The sequence below is a fragment of the Hylobates moloch genome, unplaced genomic scaffold, assembly GCF_009828535.3.
Source record: "Hylobates moloch isolate HMO894 unplaced genomic scaffold, HMol_V3 SCAFFOLD_6, whole genome shotgun sequence".
In the NCBI taxonomy this organism is placed as follows: Eukaryota; Metazoa; Chordata; class Mammalia; order Primates; family Hylobatidae; genus Hylobates; species Hylobates moloch.
Genome location: NW_026652281.1, coordinates 139766721 through 139779256, shown reverse-complemented (window position 1 = coordinate 139779256; position 12536 = coordinate 139766721). Strand labels below are relative to the sequence as shown.

General features: G+C 33.2%; 1 pseudogene; it reads right to left on the bottom strand.

Moving 5' to 3' along the window:
• LOC116470643 (ADP-ribosylation factor-like protein 2-binding protein) overlaps positions 1 to 9882 on the bottom strand; it is a 58444-nt pseudogene extending 48562 nt beyond the window's left edge.
• Positions 9883 to 12536: the final 2654 nt, after the last annotated feature.

Here is a 12536-nt window from a genome sequence, read left to right as displayed (position 1 = left end):
TGCCACACTGACTTCCACAATGGTTGAACTAGTTTACAGTCCCATCAACAGTGTAAAAGTGTTCCTACTTCTCCACATCCTCTCCAGCACCTGTTGTTTCCTGACTTTTTAATGATGGCCATTCTAACTGGTGTGAGATGGTTATCTCATTGTGGTTTTGATTTGCGTTTCTCTGATGGCCAGTGATGATAAACATTTTTTCATGTGTCTTTTGGCTTCATAAATGTCTTCTTTTGAGAAGTGTCTGTTCATATCCTTTGCCCACTTGTTGATGGGGTTGTTTTTTTCTTGTAAATTTGTTTGAGTTCTTTGTAGATTCTGGATATTAGCCCTTTGTCAGATGAGTAGGTTGCAAAAATGTTCTCCCATTCTGTAGGTTGCCTGTTCACTCTGATGGTAGTTTCTTTTGCTGTGCAGAAGCTCTTTAGTTTAATGAGATCCCATTTGTCAATTTTGGCTTTTGTTGCCATTGCTTTTGGTGTTTTAGACATGAAGTCCTTGCCCATGCCTATGTCCTGAATGGTATTGCCTAGATTTTCTTCGAGGGTTTTTATGGTTTTAGGTCTAACATTTAAGTCTTTAATCCATCTTGAATTAATTTTTGTATAAGGTGTAAGAAGGGGTCCAGTTTCAGCTTTCTACATATGGCTAGCCAGTTTTCCCAGCACCATTTATTAAATAGGGAATCCTTTCCCCATTTCTTGTTTTTGTCAGGTTTGTCAAAGATCAGATAGCTGTAGATGTGTGGCATTGTTTCTGAGGGCACTATTCTGTTCCATTGGTCTATATCTCTGTTTTGGTACTAGTACCATGCTGTTTTGGTTACTGTAGCCTTGTAGTATAGTTTGAAGTCAGGTAGCGTGATGCCTCCAGCTTTGTTCTTTTGGCTTAGGATTGACTTGGTGTTGCGGGCTCTTTTTTGGTTCCATATGAACTTTAAAGTAGTTTTTTCTAATTCTGTGAAGAAAGTCATTGGTAGCTTGATGGGGATGGCATTGAATCTATAAATTACCTTGGCCAGTATGGCCATTTTCACAATATAGATTCTTCCTATCCATGAGCATAGAATGTTCTTCCATTTGTTTGTATCCTCTTTTATTTCATTGAGCAGTGGTTTGTAGTTCTATTTTTCTAGAGAAACCCTGTGTATCTGTGTGTACAAAAGATTCTAAATCTTAGACAGTCTTGATGACTCCTATAGTAATAACAGTAATGATGATGGCACTAATGTAATCATCATCAATAAGCCTCTATTAAACACTTACCATGTACCATGCACAATGCTGAAATTTTGTTCAAAGCCTAGGGACTTTATAGCATCAAAATCCTATAATTGCACATAGGAAAATGGCATCTCACAAACAATACTCATTTGACATTGAAAAATGTTTGACTTCTTTTTACATCCAGAATACTACATGGAAAATACTGTTTTCCTCATAGACTTATTGTGAAATTCTCATGAGAAAATGTAAATGAATACAAAAACAATAAATTCAGCAGAATGCAATACATTTGAAGGCTTTGGAATAAGAGGAACCTAGATTAAGTTTGCCCAATGTAGCAAATAAAAATATAGGATACTCAGTTAAATTTGAATGTCAGATAAACAACAATGTTTAAAAATATCTCTTAATTATTGCGTGTCCCTCACTAGGAGTGTGACCTTAGGCAATTTCTGTAAATCTCAATTTCCCTGTCTCTAATAGAGCCACCACTTGGATCTTACAGAGTTGTGAAGATAAGTCAGCAGCATAAAGTACTTAGCACTCAGTCTGCCACAGAATAGTTGATCAGTAGACTGTTAATTTTGAACACTTCAAGTATCAGATCCCTAAATCATGTGACGTTATCTTTCCAAAATTTCTTGTAACCATTCAGTAGCTAACAACAAGTCTATGATTATGGGGGAGTTAAAGATCTAGCCGCTGAATTCTAAAATCAAGATATTTCAGAACTAAATAAATATTTGATGTTATCTTATCCAGTGGATATCTTTCTTATGAATAAGAAAAAGGTAGAAAATCAGATAAGCCCAGAGCCACTGATAGTATATAAATCTCTTAAATATTCATCAATTTTTTCTCTAATGTAGCAACCTATCTTACAGGAGATGTTGCTGAAAGATAGTTCATCTCTCTAGTTTTACCTGTCTGTATTATCTATGTCATCAGCTAGGCACCTTTAGCAGTTTCAAGTTTCTTTTTGTAACATGAATAATATTTTGTTCTATCTTGTAGACACAGCATGTGGTAACTTATCTAATTACATTTGAGTTAATAAACAGCAGTATTTTTAAATCATTGCTAATAGAATATTCTTTCCAAGCCTGAGTATTAGTCACCAGTCACCATCATCTATATGCAAAAATATGATGAACTTTGTACACTTGCTCAGCAAGCTTTTTAAGTACATCTGACTTCTCACCCTAGTAGCAGGAAATAACTTACCTCAGAGCACTGACTTCATCTCTAGTTTATTTTTATCCAAAACAAATATTAAGACCTTTTCCAATTGATAATGAGCAGGTCAGTTTTGCTGACACTGAGCTCTTCAATAGGCACTTTGCAAAGTGAGGCTCATTTGCATTCAACTACACATCATTCTGCAAGGTGTAATTCACATTTCTCTTCATGAGTATAATTTTCCATTAACTTTTTTGCAACATAGAACATAAGTACTGATGTTATTTTAACTCTAAACTATTAATTTTCATATATGACATCATTTTAAAAGATCACTCCAAATTTCCATCTGGATGTTGTGAACTGCTTGTTTTACAGACATTAGGTGTTATTATTTACTACCTGCAGAGTTCAAATAATTTACCTCACATAAGACAGACTTAGGTTTGTATTTTTAGTCCTGATACCTACAAAATGTATTCTATTAGGCCAGTTACTTAAATACTCTGAATTTCAGTTTTCTCATTTTGAAGATGAACACACAAATAGTACTTACAGAGTAGGAATTTTGTGAGGATTACATGAAATTGCATGGAAAGCACTTGGCCTAGGGACTTACAGCAAATATAAAGAAAGTCTATGTTTTCTTTCAATTACCAACCTTATACTTTTAATTTTTCTATTGTTTTCTTAATTATTCCATTGCTACTTCTAATAATTCAATTTATATATTAAAGAAGATTATTTCATGGAAATACATATGAATCTTAGACAGGTAACTTTGGCAATGAAATCAGGTAACAGACTTCTGTTAGCAGAGGAGAGTTCATGGAGGAAAAGGGGCCATGAAATTCAATGTTGCGATCATCCCTAATAACTATGTCATTTTTATTAATGCTTTCATGGAATAATTCCTGACAGTTGATTACATGGTGTGTCTCAGTTTATATATGATTGAGAAATAAAAAGTGGTGGCTGACCTAGGTGTGAAGATACTTTTTAAAAACATTTTTTAATTTTTGTAAATACATAGTAGCTGTATATATTTTTCGGGTACGTCAGATGTTTTTTGATACAGATATGCAACGTGAAATAATCACTTCATGGAGAATGGGGTATCCTTCCCCTCAAACATGTACCCCTTGTGTTACAAACAATCTAATTACACTGTTTTAGTTATTTTAAAATGTACAATTAGGTAAAGGTGTGATGATACTTGGTTTAGTTCCAGAATCCACAGTTCTACTGGCTATTGAAAATCGCGGTCAGCAAATCAAGATGGTGTATAAAATAAGTGACCAGCAAGAAGACATTTTATAGCAAACACAGAAACTGCTATATGAAGATTTCTGAATGTGTTTCAGTTTTGGAAGACATCTATATGAAGTTCAGAGAAGGTACTTGTCTCGGGAGTAGAATTAGTTGGGTTGCTTTCCAGCACATGAATTCAGAAGAAATTTGCTTTAGAGGTTATGAAAACTGATACTAAATACTCTAGATAGAAAAAAACATTGTCATGATGAAAGCAGGTTAGACTCAATGTTTTGTCAACTATTCAGTAGATAACATTTGAGAAAAAACTACAGAAAGAACTGCCTTCCATTTTCTTCTACTTTTTTATTCATTATAATTTACAGTGTATGGTTTTGTAATCAATAAGATAAAAACAAGTTTGCTTGTAAAAATTGGTATGAATATACCTGCAGTTCATAAAAGAGACTTAATTGTTATTGCTACTATCATTATTTGTAATTATAAAGTCATTGGAGTATGGTCACCACTGACACCAGACTGTGAGTTTAAACCTTGTGCCACCACTTACTAGCTATGGGACTTGGGCTGTATCTCAGTTTCATCATGTGTAATACGGGTTCTTGCTGAGTGAATTCAATGAGTTAATACTTATAACACAGAACAGAAGAAACTAACTGTGCTGCAATTACTAAATGTTAACTATTAAAGCAATGAGTAAAATGCATGCTATTCCTTATATTGCAATTTTTAAGCTCATGCCAGAATATGATATGTATTATGTGTTTTATAATTCCCCAAATATGTTATTTATTCATAAGACTAGAGAGACGAACATAGCAGACAGATGCCCAGGATGTGTTGGTTGTAAGAATAAAGAGTCATCCTAATGGTCATAATTTAAATCATATCTAGTAAGAAAAAATAATTTTCTTATATAATGTGCTTCTTCCATATACTTCTATTAATATTGAAACAATCCACTTTTTGAAGATTTGTGAGTTTTTTAAAAAATAAACATTTTCCTGTTTGCTGAGTAAGTCCCAGGGACTGGAAGTAATTTTTAAATACTGAATATGACTGTCAAATTTTGAGTCATGATCATCATGATATCAATGTTTCATTCTGATGACTGTGGCAGGAAAGGCACTGTGAAGGTGGGTAACAGAAACAAAAATTTTTGAAAAGCACAGTCTATGCTGTGATGTTCAAATGACTTCAGGTATCATTGGAATTCATTTGAGTTCGAATTTACTCCAAAAATTAGTATACATTTTTCAAAAGTCATACAAATAGCCTATTTACACACAGTAATCTATCTGACGGAAATCGTACTAAAAATCTGCCAAGAAAGACATGCCGTTACTTGCCATTTGCAGCTTAATTTGCAAATGAAGACTAGTATGCATTCAAAAAATTGGTGCTTCTTCTCTATTACTCCACTGTTGCATATAATAATAATTATTATCATAGCAACATATATTGGGCATTTACCATGTGCTAGGTACCTTACTACATCTTACGTGCTGTCTCATTTAAATACCCAATAATGCTATCAATTAGTCACCCTTGTTACTTTCACTTATTATCCTTAAGAAACTATGGCCTAAAGAAGTTACCTGACCTGGTAACCAAACTAATATGTGGCAGTCCAGGACTGAACCCAGGTCTCTGTTCTTCAGTCTCTATTTATCCCAGAATCAGTATGATAGACCATGAGAGCTGGTCCAGTGCTCAAAGATCATCTAATCTCAATACATCTTCTTGATTTTACTCTATTACATTCTATATTCATAAGAAATATGTTTAAAGTTATTTGATCCATTGACATTGTATGGATTAACTAGGAAATAAGCTTACTACTTAAAAATATAGTGGAAAAGGGCCTGTTTTCGCTTCAACATTTGAACATGAAGTGTAATCTAATAGTCCTCAGTGTTTGGGTTGCTCTACTCTGACCATATACAATTAAGTGATTTATGGAATAGACATTAGATGATATTGAAGGTGAACCTTTTCAATTCTTGCTCAACCAAAATTAGCCACAGCATTAGTCTGGTCATCATTGCTCTAACTCTCTTGACCATAAGGTTATTTTTATTTTTTAGAGTGGTCCTCACAATTCACAATCCTCAGCATCAGGTTATCAACAGTGTATAGATAGAATTAAGTACTATCATTTTGCTTAATTTATTGTTAATGTATTTTCCATCAATTTAAAAGAATATACTTTCATTTATGGGAGGGATACGTGTAAAATTTGTTTATGTAAGTAAAGTAATAGCAGTATAAGTTTCATTTGGGTGTAACAGTATTGCAATAGAAGTAAAATAATGGTTGATGTTTGGAAAGCACTGTAATTCAAGTAATTGTTGAGAATCACACAGCTTTGAGTTTCAATTCTGCCACAGAGTCCAGCTGCCTCCCCTACTGCATACCCTACCCTGCCAGTGTGTCCCACTGTCTAGATCTCAGAAAAATCATTAATCTCTTAGCATTTTCAGTGAAAATATGAGATACAGGATATGAGAATAAAAATGTTACAGAATTATTTTCTTATTAAATGTCTCGCTCTCTATTACACCTAGTGCTTAGCTCAGGGATAGGTATCTTGTAGTAATCATCCATAGGATGAGGTAATAATGTTATTCTTTTCCAGGTTTTTATTCTCTTTCTCATTTCCATGCCTCATATTGGTTATCACTGTATCAAAAATTGAATGTCACATTAAGTGAACTGACAAAAAGCTGAATTTTCTAGAATTTAACAATCTCTACCTCTGAGTAAATTTAGTCTCTTTATGTTATAAGAATAGTATTTATAACAATAACGGTTATTGGAGTATCACAATTGCTCGTGCAATGAAGTAGTTAAATAATTTAAATATTTTATGTAAGTCATCTTTTTAAAAAATCACAAGTCATGCAAATCCCGAGTGGTCATATATAACCAGAATTGTGAGACGAATAAGAACGTGACAACACAGCTTTATCATCAAGAAAAATAAGGGTCAGGAAATTAAATTTCCTTACAGATACCTCTAAACAGTTTTTCTGGGATTTACTAGAAAAAAAAATGGTGATGGACCATGATTTTATGTTCTTAATAACAGGAAGTGGCAGAGCAACTTTTCTTATGTGCTTCTGATGGGATTAAATCTGGCTGCATGGGAATAAATGTTTGAATTCCATGGAGACTCTAAAATTCATACTAAGATTTTTCCTGTTACAGGGCCTTTGCACATGATGATTTTACTGACTGCAGCATGCCAACCCACCATATGTTGGCTTTTTATTTTCCTTTACATTATTGCTTCTTATTGTGCTTACAAATCATCTGACATCTAGAGACCTTGTTCAAAAGCAGACATGGATTCAGAAAGTTTTGAGTAAGCCCTGAGATTCTTTATTTCAAATAAGCTCCTAAGTAATGATGATGCTTTCAACCCCAGGCCATTTGTTGAAAATAGATGTTTTATTATCTCCTTAAAAAAGCCCTCCATGATCCTGTCATTTAAAGTAGTTTTCTCCCTGTTATTCCTATTCCAGTACTTTCTTTCTTTATTTAATAACCTTTATATCACGACTTTATTTTATTTGCTTGCTTTTTGCTTGTCTATTGTTTCTATATTGTAAACTGCTCAAGGTCAGGGACTAGGTTATGTTGCTCACAATATGTCTAGGGCCTGACACCTAGTAGAAGCTCAATAAATAGATAAGCAAATAAATAAAAAAAAAAAAAGACCTCTAGATTACACCAGTGTGTCATAGTTTTACCTAGATCAATGGTTCTAAAATTTTAGAATACATCAGAATCCCCCAAAAAGGCTTCTTAAAATGAATATTGCTGGAATACCCAATGTAAAGGTTCTGATTTAGTAGGTCTGGGGTCTAAGTTCCAAGGTCATGCTGATGCTGCTCATCCAGAAAACACACTTTGAAAACAACTGACCTGTAACACAAGATACAGTTTACTAATCACCAGTCTGAAAAGATCATGCTGAAAAGCTGATGCTAGTCCTGAAGAAATACTTGATTTAATTTCTCTACTTATTTGGCACTTAGGATTCAGTTTTCAGTATTAACCTAACAATTGTGAGTATATATATAATTACTGTTCATTTTATTTTGCATATATATATATATTTATATATATATTTATATATATATATATTTATATCCTTGAGGAAAGGAGAGGGAAGATTTGATGCCCATTCCTGCAGCAGATCGTATGAACTGCAGTCACACCAGGTTTCTTTTTAAGTCCCAAGTAATGTCTCTCGTTCACTGCTTTTTGACATTTTGCAAGCATCAAGGCTAGCCCTTGAGATCATTCACTTTGTTTGATTTCCTTCACAATAGCTCAGAGCCCAGTAGAACTTCTCTTTCTTTTTCTTTTAGCATTCAAAACCTCACCTTCTTGCTCAGATTGTATTCTCTTTTCTGTTTGCAATGATGAAGCATCACAGGAAAATGGAAGCAAATGAATAATTGCTGCATAAGCTTTCTAGAGCATGGAAAAACATTGAAGTCATTATTGTAAAGTACGCTGTGAATTTTAAGAGGGTCTATATGATATCTCATTCTTCCTCTAATTATCTCCAGCAAGTAGTAACATGGGTAATGAGAATTAGAATTTTGGCCACAGGCAGATATTAATGTGAAATAGCATTTTCATTTAAATATTGATTAATAAAGAGGTATATTAAAGGGAAATTAAGCATGTATTCAGTGGAAAAAAGTTAATATCAACAAGCCTTTTTAAAGATGTATATTTTAATAGGTTTTGAATTAAACTTGATTTAAAGGCTGTCAGAAATGTCTCTCTGCATGAAGATAATTTTAATAAATTAAAAAATATGTCATTTTTTCACAATAAACCCAAGAACCATATGAAATAACATTATTTTTATTTGAAATGACTAATTCTTATAATTACATTTTAATTTGCCACTGCATTTTTTTCTTGAAAGTCTCCCTCCACATCAAGATCTAATAAAATTGTGATGAAAATTATTGCTTAAATTATACACAAAAGGGTTGAAAATCCTCAAAATTTGAAAGAAAATATTTTATGCTTCCAACTCAGTTCTCTAACCTGTATTTTATTGTCTCTCTAAGTTCTCACATTATACTCATATAATTTCCTAAGCCATTATCTGATTAGTTCTGTGATGCCTGAGAACTTAATATTTTCTCTAGTTCTTAAAACCAGATTGGGATTAGGACTTCATAATATATAGTGTTAATTTGAGGTAATAAAACAGAAAGATATCTTGGCATTTAATATTTTTTTATCTTTTTGGAAAATTTCCATTGCTCTACATCAACCAGTGATATGAGAGAAAATGTGATATGGAAGTCATAAGGTCTGCCATTTTATTACAGGTTTATTTGAGCTAATTACAGCGTAAATGCCATATTGGTTTTCAGCAATTCATTTGCTGGACAGTTCTTCAAACAGCCAGGAGAAAGCTGCTAGAGACAGTTTCAGCAATGCAGAGACTCCTTAATTAAGCTCTGGCTGATGTTCCAGAACCTCTCTTCAGAGCCTGAGGAAATAACAGTACTGTATTTATTTAGAAGGTACCTCTTGCCCTAAGGCTTTCAGGTCTTCATAATACAATCTGTATGCCAGTCTGTCCTAAATAGAAAAAACAAGCATTTTGTTTAAATTTATAGCAAGTGCCTGTACTTTTCTGCAAATGTGAATTTCATTGATTAAAACATTTCAGATTCCAATCTCTCTTTGGTCCTCATCAGAATGGTCCTATCTATAAGGAAGTAGTAAGGAAAAAAATAGGAGTCTTTCTGTTCCTGATTAATCTTCAACCAAGCTTTACGTGACTACATAGTTACAAATCTGATTAGGTAAATTAGGAATTCCCTTGAGAGAATTTAATATTTTCTCTAGTTTTTAAAACCAGGAAAAATTATACTTATTTGCATATTTAACTCTTTATATGTAATTATGTTTTCTCTCCCATCGTATCCACCAAACTTATTCCAGGAATATTGAAAGTGGCTTATAAAAGAATATGCAGTAGAGAACGAATGAAAAAAATTAAAACAAGACCAAAAGATGAGGCAAAGATAAATAAAGATATGGAAATAACATAAAGCCAGAGGGTAAAATATAGGCCTTACAACCTCACACACAACTTTACCAAGGAGTATACAGAGATGGCAAATGAGCAAATGAGAAGATATTCAACATCATCGGCCATTAGGGGAATGAAAATTATGGCCACCTTTTTGCACTAATAAAGAATGGCTAAAACAGCAGGTACTTGAGAAAATGTAAAACAACTGGCATTTTCATACACTGCTGTTGGGAATGCAAAATGCCACTAAAAAACAGTTTGGTAGTTTATTACATAGATAAAAGTACAATTACCTTATGACCCAGCAACTCCTCATGTGGGTGTTTACCTTACAGAAGTGAAGTTATATTCACGCAAAACATATATTTGTAGCAACTCTGTTCATAATTGACAACAACTGGAACAAAACCCCCCAAATCCTTCAATGGGTAAATGGGTAAATTGTAGTCTATCTATACAATGGGATACTTCTCAAAAATAAAAAGGAATAAACTATTGATACATGAAAAATTATGCATGTAAATCAAAGGCATTATGCTGAGTGAAAGTAGCTAGTCCTGTAGGGCTACATACTGTATGGTTTTATTTATAAAATATTCTGGAAAAAATCATATTGATGAAGAACAGATTAACAGAACAGAGAATGAGGTGGAGGAAAAGCATGATTACAAAGTGGTGGGATAGAGCATGAGGGAGTTTTCTGGGTGACAGAACTGTTCTGTGTCTTGATTGTGGTGATACTTTCATAAATATGTATATTTAAGTGCATATAATTATACACGGAAAAAGTCAACTTTATTGAATGTTGATTTAATAAATAAGATAATTAAAAAAAAACTCTCACACATATGCAAGAATTAAAAACCACAATTTTGCATCTGAGTTCTGTCCATAGGCCAAAGAATAAAACAGTACTCATAGATAAAATCAGGCTAGCTACTCAGGGTCATATCTATTCCGAATAGAATAATATGATACATATGTCTAATATAATAAAAACATCTTTTTAATAACCTGAAGTATATATCAGTAATAAATCACAATTGTATAGTACTTCCTGCATGTATGACCACTTCTTTTTGTCTTTTTCATGCCTCTGTTCGTTTATCTGCTTTTAAAGTATAGGTATTCTCTAGGTTATTTCTTTCATCCTAATTTATTCTAGCTCAGAAACATCTCCCTGAAAAATTGTTTTCAGTCCAATGGCTTAACCTAAAATCTCCTTGCTTAAGATGACTTCCAAATTTGTACCTGAAGTCCTAATATCTTATTATTTCTCTTTACAGTTCTCTGTGTGATATACCCTCTTAGATACCACACTAATCCAAAAAATCCCCATATCCCAAACAATTTAATTAGTAGTCTTTCTTCTAAAATCTAAGATTCTTCTGAAATCACTGATCTCTTGATCATTAAAGCTAGAAGCATCATCATATTTCACCAACTCCTTATACTCACCCTCTCTCATAAAATTAGTTACTAAATACAGTTGATACTTTCAATTTTGCATTTTTCCCATCATAAAAACTTAAAGCCTTAGTCATATGTACTTTGGAATATTATAGCAACTTTCCTTATGGTCCTTTGGCTCCTATCTGTTAGGTCTAAACTTCATTTCTATACTCTTGTTAGCATTACTTTATAAAATCAGATTGATGCTTCCTAGGTTGCCTGAAAATCTTTTATTCTCACAGAAATGAAAAATCCAAACTTCATATGGTATTTAACATCTTCAATAATCTCATGACATTATCTAGCACTGAATACATCCTCATCACTACCTACCAATGTCCCATCCACCTGGACTGTAGCCTCTTCATACGTTTTGCTGTTCCTTGTAGCTGTCGTATTCCTGGCCAAATACCTCAGTTTATATGGGTGATATCTTGTATATGTGATACCTTGCTCTCCTCTCCTTTCCTCTCGTCTCCTCTCCTCTTGTCTCCTCTCCTCTCTGTTCTCCCTGTTAAAATTCTATGTACTTCACATCTCTACTCTTACACCATCTCTTTTATATAGACTCCCTTAGTTCAGGAATTTGGAATTCATTTTACCCTCCTTTGAGCATTCACAGAATGATTTTATACATCCACTTATGGCATTAATTTCTTTATTTTTATTTGTTTTATTATGCATGTCTATCATCTTCCCCACTGGGATTATAACCTTCTTAAGTGATGCAATCATATATTAATACACTTCCTTGTCTTAAATCCTTTCTGGGAAAAGGTACAGCACAAGTACATATATAAATAAATAATCTTCATTTTCTTGTTAGATCTGGAACAATGCCCCTCACTTATAAGATATGCAATGAATGTTTACCCTATGAATAAATGGATGAGTGAACAGCAGACAGGTTAAGCAGGCTAGGGAGTGTTGGAAATGTTACCATGTATATTACAATTACAGGAAGATTATCATTAACAATAATGTGTTATTACAAATACCATTCTGCATGATCAGTTAATGTCAACATTTATTTATTGTGCAGTTGCACATATCTCCAAAGGCCAAATTATATTTTTACCCTATCATTCACCTGCTCAAAAATTCAATGTCTGCCTGCGTGTGCTTCAGATCAAATTTAAAGTTTCCTTTTTTTGCATGGATGACATTTTTATTAGCTATGCTCTTTAGTATGCCAACACGTATCTGAATATATGAATACTGTATTTCTCAGTATTTTCTATGATCCTCCCTCCCTCTTTTCTTATTTATATATTTATTTAGAGTCGGAGTCTTGCTCTGTATCCCAGGCTTGAGTGAAGTGGCAC